The 9,119-nt window shown below is 37.6% G+C and overlaps 1 pseudogene; it reads left to right on the top strand.

Moving 5' to 3' along the window:
- The first annotated feature begins 8,644 nt into the window (after positions 1 to 8,644).
- LOC102872876 overlaps positions 8,645 to 9,119 on the top strand; it is a 3,489-nt pseudogene continuing 3,014 nt past the window's right edge.

A 9,119-nucleotide genomic window follows, 5' to 3' on the forward strand; every position in this document is an offset into this window, starting at 1 on the left:
GTGTTTCACTTTGTGTTTCATGCAATCATCTGGTTTTGGTTTTCATTTATCTATGCAGTCAGCTCAAAAAAAGCAGAAATTGCAACAATGAATGAATAAAAAGAAAAAAAAAATACATTCAGATGGCAAACAAACACATGAAGAAGGGTTCAAAATCCCTAGATCTAAGAGAGATGCAAATCAAAACAACAATGAGATATCATCTCACCCCTGAAAGAACTAGTAAAATTTAACAGAGCAGCAAACAGCAAATGCTGGTGAGGTTGCAGAGAAACTGGAACACTGATTCACTGTTGGTGGGAGTGTAAAATGGTGCAACTACTATGGAAGTCAGTATAGCGCTTTCTCAAAAAGTTGCAAATAGGAATACCATTTGACTCAGCAATTTGACTTCTGGGAATATACCCTAAAGAAAGCAAAACTGCCACCCAAGCATATATATATGCACATCCATATTTATTGCAGCTTTATTCACAATAGCAAAGAGTTGGAAACAACCCAAGTGCCCATCAACAAATGAGTGGATAGAGCAGCTCTGGTATAGTCACACAATGCAATACTATGCTGCACTGAAAAACCAAGAGCTCATGGAATATTATACAAAATGAGTAACCCTGGAGGACATTATGCTGAATGAAATATCTCACTTGCAGAAGGGCAAATGCTGCATAGTGCCACTGTTGTAAAATGTGACTGATATCTGGGTTGGGAGGAACCTAAGAAAAGAGGGGATAAATAATGTACACTGCATTGAAACAGATGAGGGAGAGAACTGTTTAAAAGGACTATAGAGTTAGATATTATTCTCATGACAACATTAGAGAAAAATAAATGCATATTAAAATGGACTGTGGTCTGGGAAGGGATCGTACAACAATGAAAGAACTTTTTTTTTTCTTCAAATACAAAAAGAAGCTGGGGGAGGGATGGTCAGGGAAGAAAATGTGCAACAATGAATGAATGGTGGGAAAATTAAATGGAAAGAATATGCTGTAAAAATGTATGTTTCATTGAAGATCATTAATAAAAAAAGGTTGGTTGGTTGTTTGGTTTTTTTTTAAAAAAAGCAGAAATTCTTGGGTGTCACTAGGAACTGTTGTAGAATGTATAACATGTCCTCCTTAGTAACTTTAAGGAACTATGCCTGAAACTGTGAGCTATAGTTTGATGTTATCTTCTGAAAATCAACATAAAAATGACCTATATATCCCACTTCTACTTTCTTTTCTGTGTAGCACCTTCCTGCCATATTTAGGTTAATACAATCCAATCCTAATTGTATTTATTGTTGTTATGTGCAGTCAAATCATGTGCAACTCTTAGCAACTCTATGCACAATAGCTTTGAACCCTGTCCAATCCTCTGAATCCCTGAGCCAATCTCACAGTCTCTGACACACGTCTCCATTACGCTGGTTATTAGGCCAATCCATCTTACCTGGGGTCTTCTTCTCCTGTGCTGTTCTTTCACCCTTAAAAGCATGATGTCCTTCTCCAAGGCCCAGCCCCTCCTGGCCACCTGAGCTTCAAAATCCTAGCCTCCAAGGAGCAACCTGTTTTCACCCTCTCCAGGACAGATTCATTCTTTTTGCAGTCCATAATCTGTATCTATGCATAATAAATATATTTTAATACATTTAATATTTTTATGGTTAAGCATCACAATTCCAGACACCAGAAGTAGAATGTGTATTTATTTACTGATGTTCCACCAAACTTTCATGGGGTGCAGATGTGATTTCCATAAAAACACTTTGAGTTTTCTATTTTCATGGAGCATCTGTTGGTCACTCTGAAAAGCCCTCAAGAAATCTCACTCTTTGCTCCTTGTGTATTTTGAGCTTAAATCCAATATTTATTGTGCATTTTACAAATCTACCATTCCATAACACTTCAGTCTTAAAATGGAGTGTGCCAAATTTGCCAAATCAGTCAATTTTCCTGTGTAACTCTGGCTCATTCTATGACCAAAAACTAAATGTCTAATTCTCATTTGCACTTAGATTATGTTTTTTTAGCTCTCTGATGAGCTATCAGATGAGTATATCAAATTAGTGGCTACTCTTAAGCTCTTTCCAAATGAAAGAAACTAGTATATTTGCGGGCAAAATTAGTAAATCATAGCACCAAACCCAGGTAACGGTAATGGAATGCCAATTTTGATTGACATTGAGAGGTTCCCAAATATTTGCAACATTCTAAAATAGACTCTTTGAAAGACATTGCTTGAAGAAAAAGTGGTAGGAAATTTTCAAGTCTCTATTTAATGCAATTATAAGGTCTCTACATAGTGTAGAAAGAATAAAACTAGGTTTCATGTGATTGTTACATAGAAATTCCAAAGATTTTATTCCTAAAAAAATATGCTTGAAGGAGCTCGAGCACTTTTAAAAATATTGGTATTCATTCAATAATTTCCATTTAGTGACAATTGTGGTAACCACCAACAGAAAGACTTTTGTGTAGAGAGAAGATTGAACTTGGGATAGAGCATTAAGGTGCCACCAAACTCAGGATTTATAGACAATGTGAAAAAGTTAGACTCCAGATGACAATGCTGGCCAAAACCCAGCATATGTTCCCTACTAGGAGTTTTGCTTGACTCTTGAAAAGCAAAGCTTCAAACTAAGGAATTAGAATCCGGCCATCTAAGAGAAAGGAGTGTCTTACTGAAATACTCACTTAGAGTCCACAGACACTTCAAAAAGAAGACACTCAGATAGCAAACAAACATATGAGAAAATGTTCAAAATCCATGGCTATCACAGAGATATAAATCAAAACTACTATGAAATATCATCTCCCCCCAGCCACAATAGGGCAGCAAAGAACAAATGTTGGTGAGGTTGTGGGGAGATTGGAACCATTATGGAAAGTAGTCTGGTGTTTTCTCAAACAGTTGAAAATAGAAATACAATTTGACCTAGCTCTCTCACTACTGGGAATAAAGAAACCAGAGCCATCCCTCAAACAGATGTACGCACACCAGTGTTTATTGCTGTGTTATTCACAATAACAAAAAGGTGAAATGAACCTAAGTGCCCATCAACAAAGAATGGATAAAGAAACTATGCTACATTCACACAATGGAATATTATATAGCACTAAAAAACCTCCAGTGAATTAATAAAACATTATAACATGGGTGAGCCTGGAAGACATTGTAGTTGTTGTTGTGTTGTCATATGTGACTGAGTCCATTATGACTCACAGTGACTCTGCACAATAGCTCTGAATTCTCCTATATCCTGAGCCAATCTCACTATCTCTGACACACTTATCTTCATTACTCCAGTTACTGTATCAATCTATCTCATCCAGGGTCTCCTTCTCCTGTGCTGTCTCTCTACCCTTTCAATAATGTTGCCTTTCTCCAAAGACTGGTTCCTTTGGGGAGCATGCCAAACATATGTGAAGATGGAGCTTCAAAATCCTTCCCTCCAATGAGCACCTTGGTTTCACCCTTTTCAGGACAGACTGTTTTCTGTTGGTAGACCTTGGAATTTCAATACTCTTCTCCAGTGCCACAACTCAAATGCATCAATTCTTTTCCTGGCATCCTTACTAATCATCCAGCTCTCTGATAAATAGTAAGTAATTGAAGACCACAGCCTTCATCAGGCATACCTTAGTCTCTAAACTGACTTCATTGTTCTTCAGCACTCTGGAGAGATCCCTACAGTCGATTTTGCTAATGCAATTCATCGTTTGGTTTCCTTACTGCTGGTGTCAAGAGTGTTGATTATGGAACCAAGCAAGCTGAAATTGTAAACAATCTCTATCTCACCTCCATCTAACACTATGCTGCCTATTGGACAAGTGGTGAGAATCTTTGTTTTCTTGATGTTGAGCTTCAATCCATATAGAAGACTATAGTTCTTGACCTTCTGCAACAAATGCTTCAGGTCCTCCTCAGTTTAGGAAAGCAAAGTTGTGTCATCTGCAAAAGGTAGGTTGTTAATGAGTCTTCCTCCAATCCTGATGGCATATTCCTTCTCATAAAGCCCAGCCTCCTGCATGATCCATTCTGCATAGAGATTGAAAAGGTGTGGAGACAGAATGCACCCCTGACACAGTCCTTTCCTGATTTTTAATCATTGAGTGTTTCCTTGCTCTGTCTTGACAACTATTTTCTGGTCTAAGTATAGGTTTTGTAGGAGGGAGCACAATTAAGTGCTCTGAGATTTCCATTCCTTTCAAGGTTAGCCACATTTTGTTGTGATCTACATAATCAAATACCTTGCATAGTCAATGAAACACGGACATTCCTCTGGTACTCTGGGCTTTCCTTCAAGATCCGTCTGGCATTGGCCTTGATGTGCCAAGTGTCTCTACCTCTTCCAAACCCAGCTTGTATTGTCTGTTGATATACTTTTCCCGTTGTTTTTCATGTTGTTCAGTAGGAGTTTTCTTGTGTGTGATATTAGTGATACTATTAGGTAATTTCTATGTTCTGTCGCATCACCTCTTCTGGAATGGCAATCAATAAATATGGATTTCTTCCAGTCAGAAGACATTAGGCTGAGTGAAATATCTCAGCCCCAAAAGGACGAATACTACGTAACACCACTGCCACAAAACAGGACTGACCTGATGCTTTGAGAGAGAAAAAGAAAAGAGTTGACAGATAACGAACACTGTATTGGAGCAGATAAGAGGGGAAACTATCTAAAAGGACTAAATGATTTGAGATATATATATATATAAATGTATGACAAAAATCTGGAACAAGAGATGCACTGCAAAGCAAACTGGGAAGGGGTTGGGGAGGAGCAGGAAGGAAAATGTTCAGCAATGAATGAATTTAAAAAATTAAAATATAAAAAAAGCCCAAAATGGTGTAAGCTGAATACACTAGGAGCTATTTGTAATTTAACCAGTAGCTTTGGGAAAATGAATTCTCATTTGTTTAGTCTTCTCTCTCTTTATCTTTGAGGAATTTCTTTCTCTTTGGTTTGCAGGTTTTAACAAATGGTCTGAGACCCCTCCTGCTGGCAAGTTAATGAGATTTATCTAGAGATTTATAATGTATTGGGTCGATGAAGTATCATTTAAAATCCTTCATTAAAACAAATTCAGAAAGAGAAGGATTCACTATTTTTGTGACCAGAAAAATAAGGCGTTCAGCTGCCTGCCACTACAAGCCAATGAGTAGGAAAAGGGTTGGATCTTTTAACGGCACTTTACCAGAAGCTAGCATTCTGAGAGAAAAATAGGGGGCATGGATGCCTTAAAGACTGTTTTCTGAAGACTGTAGCAGGCCAAGGTTTTCAAAGGGGTGATCACAGTGAACGGAAGGGGAAAGGATTGTAGGAATGATCTGGAGGCATATGTCCAGAGGTCTTGATAAGGCTGGTTGTTTCATGTCTCTTCAAATAATGGTTGTCAGCTGTCCTATTTTTAACTTCCTGGTAAGGAGCTATCAGATTTCTGTGCTGATGGTGTATTCTTTAAGTAATTCACCAGTTTTCATGTCAGGGTGGCTTGATTATAATTCCTTAGTCCCTGGAATAACAATCTCACAGCTAGTGAATTAATCAGATCATACATAGGTTATGTGAACTTTACACAGGCAACTTTAACTAATGTCTTAAATGTCTATAACTGTTGACTAGCTTCCTAAACATAGGCAGTTATGTTTTAATTCCTTCCATCATCAATTTATTTAACAGAATGCAGAAATTATTGAGCAATTTCATTTACATCACATGGAAGTAAAAGTTTTCTTTCACACTTCCAAAATAGTTGCAGTTGTAAATTTTAAAATATACTTTTAGGAGTTCAAATTGGGTTCAGAAGAGGCTGTGAAATATGTGATATCATTGTTGATATCAGAGGGATCTAGTGATAAGAAAAAAATAATGGAAAGATGTTTTCTTATGTTTTATTGACTCTGCAAAGATATTTCACTGTGTGGATAATGGTGATTGGCAATCCCATCAGTTGCTGGTCATAGGTCCTAAAGACCACTGTCTCAGGAAATGCCAACGTCAATTGGTAGAATATACGTAGTCTGCAAAGAAAATACTCTACTATCTACAGTAGTGAATAATTACTTGGGACTTAAAAGTGTGTAACCAGCCATTGAAACAGATGAGGGAGAGACTTGTTTAAAAAGGATATATGATTAGGTATCATTGTTATGACAGGAGTTCTGAATGAAGGTAGCATAGTGGAGTGGACTTGGGGGATTGAATAACAATGAAATATTTTTTTTTTTACTTTTTTCTTTTCAAAAAGACAAGTTAATTGGAAGGGAGGGGTCGGCAGGGAGAAAAGTACAACAATGAATTAACGTAAATCCAAAGTCTCAGTAAACTTTCATTAAAATCAACTTAAAATAATAATTAAGAAAGCTCTGTTGGCTTATGGTAGGGAACTGCGCTTTCAGCGCAAAGGGATGTGGGCTGAATCCACCAGCTGTTCTACTGGAGATAGATGGGCAATCCCTCTCGTGTGATTAACTATCTCAGAAAGACATTGGTTTCTATAGTTCTCAGCTAAGTTAAACTCAGGAATTTTTCCATTGTCCTGGGTACAGCCCCACACCCAGTTGTATCCAGGGCAACAGTATTTCAAGAATGGCTAACTACAGGGCAGGGCAAACAAGCAGATGTTTCTCGACTGATAACCCATGTGCCTTTGTTTCCCGACTGATAACCCATGTGTCTTGTGCTTTTCCACTGCCCTGGAGTTTGAACTCATTGTATACTTAAGAATTTGTGAAACCACCCTATAGTTAAAGATCTGTCTAACTGCTACATGTGCGAGGTGACTGCCACATGTGCTACGTGCAAATATGCTGTGTAAACCATGAGCGAAAACCGAACCAATGAATTCAAACTGTGTTTTCATCACCCAATGAGAAGCTGATACCCAGTTGTATCCCCCTAAAGTGTATAAAAAAAGCCAACTTTGTCTGCTCGAGGTCGACTCCTCTATCTCCTGCCAGAGATACGGGTCGGCCTGGAGCTGCGCAATAAACCTCTCCTCTTGCTGTTGCATCAAAAAAAAAAAAAAAAAGAAAGACATTGGAGGGTCATCTATGGTCAATTTTGACTTGATGATGCACCCCCACCACAGCAATAATGATCTCTACCTCTCTGGAGAATAGGAAAGAAAATCGAAGATGTATGAAAACAATTAGTTGAATAGTACACGTTCCAGGACCCTGAATTAGATGATCCCAGGCTACCAGTGGTGACATTCTGAACAAGATTAGAATAGAGAGTCCTGGAGAGAATGGAAAAGAAATGTAGGACAAGCTCAAATTCATAAAGATGGCCAGACTTACTGCTTTGATAGAGATGACTGGGACTCTAAACTATAATCTTAAACCACCCTTTAAGTATAGAATCAGTTCCTACTCCTTTGACACAATCTTCAGCCAAATAATAGACAGGTTTACACGATGAATAATAATGCTAGGGAGCTAGTTACTCAGTCCTTTGGCAGTCTACCATTCAAGATCACAGGGACACCATTTGCTTATAATTAAATCTCAGAGGACAGAAAGTGAGAAAACAGAAAGCTAAATTACCATGGAAAAATACAAGCAAAGTTGGAAGACTTCTGACATTATGTGGGCTTTTAATTAACATTAGGAAACAGTGGGCATGAATAATTGAATTGAATGACAATTGTCAGTGTAAATAGTCACTCAAATCAAAATTTAAAAATTAGAAACATATAGTCTGTTCCTGAAAATATTTATAATGCCAGAAATCTATTGGAGGTTTTATGAGTCAACACTGACCTGATGGCAGTGTTTTTGTTGTTGTTGCATAAACTTTTTGTTTGTTTCTTTGTTTTTACTGGTAGGAATCAGAGAGGGGACTTGAGAGATTGGAAGTATAAAGAGGAGAAATGTGAGTACTAAGAAGTGATGGGTAGGTAACAACAGCAACAAGCTTGGCTTCTATGTGTGTACTCACTTTGTGTGAACACTTTCACTAGAAAATAGAAGGTGGATAGTAGACAAAGATTGTAAGATGTCTTCTGGACCATACTCACTTCTCAAAACCTCATTGCAGTCCTGTTGGAACTGACTTGTAAGTGATCCCCCGATGGGTTTTTGCATGGAGTAAATTACATCTAACTACCCTTAGGGTCACTAGTAGATTCTAAACCATTGCCAAAAAGATGGTGCCTTTGGGTTTGCAGCACAGTGCCCTGTGAGTAGGCCACCAGAGCTCCCCAAATATTCATTAACATTCCTCTTACCTCTAAAGAGGGAGAGAAGAATGACGCTTAAGTTTTAGTTTACCCAATGGCACTATAGCCTCTTTATTTCTGAACTAGATCTATTTTGTTTTAGTGAGAAGACTGTGGTAATAATTTAGATTTTCTTTCCCTTCTAGTTAGAAAAGTTCAAAGTCAAAATAAGTTCCAACATTGCAGAGCATGAAGAATGAGTTGACAGCCAGGTAAAGATATACTCTTATAGCAGAAATCATATGATTCAGGTCGGAAAAACTAGCTTGTTTGAAGATGGAAATTGCCCATAAGTATAATAGACTAAAAAAGAAAAATAGAAGGTCATGTTCTGGATCATAAAGTTTCTACCTAGAGCAATATAAATCATTCCCTTCCAAAGGTCTTTAGTGAATCAAGTTCACCTGGCCACTCTTGAGTTCAGAAAAGCAATGAGGAAAGCCTTCCACACAAGACGAACTTCGAGGAAAAATGAAGAATATTTGGTAAACAGTTTTTAATTTCTCAAATTCTTGTGGAAGTGAGAATAAAGCCAAGTATATTTATGTTAAATTAAATTAACCCTCAGTTAATTATTCATTAAGTAAAGATACAGGACAGGTTTCAGATTTTTCATTCATAGAGTCACTATGACTTGAATTTGACTCAACAGTACCTAACAACAACAACAACAACAAATAAACAAAGTTTGTCAAACTCTGTAGAAAGTTGATAGTTTTAATCAATATAATACATAAGCCTCGTATTAGCATAATCAATGAAAGAAAAGAGGCAGTAGTCAGAACAGAGCAAGGTAACACTGCACGGTTCAAAATTGTGAAGGGTGTACGCCAGGGATGCATCCTGTCTCCATACCTTTTCAACATGTATGCAGAGCAGATTATCCGAGAGGCTGGGCTCTATGAG

The sequence above is a fragment of the Elephantulus edwardii genome, unplaced genomic scaffold (genome assembly GCF_000299155.1).
Source record: "Elephantulus edwardii isolate Elephantulus edwardi_28Jun2011 unplaced genomic scaffold, EleEdw1.0 scaffold00153, whole genome shotgun sequence".
Lineage (NCBI taxonomy): Eukaryota > Metazoa > Chordata > Mammalia > Macroscelidea > Macroscelididae > Elephantulus > Elephantulus edwardii.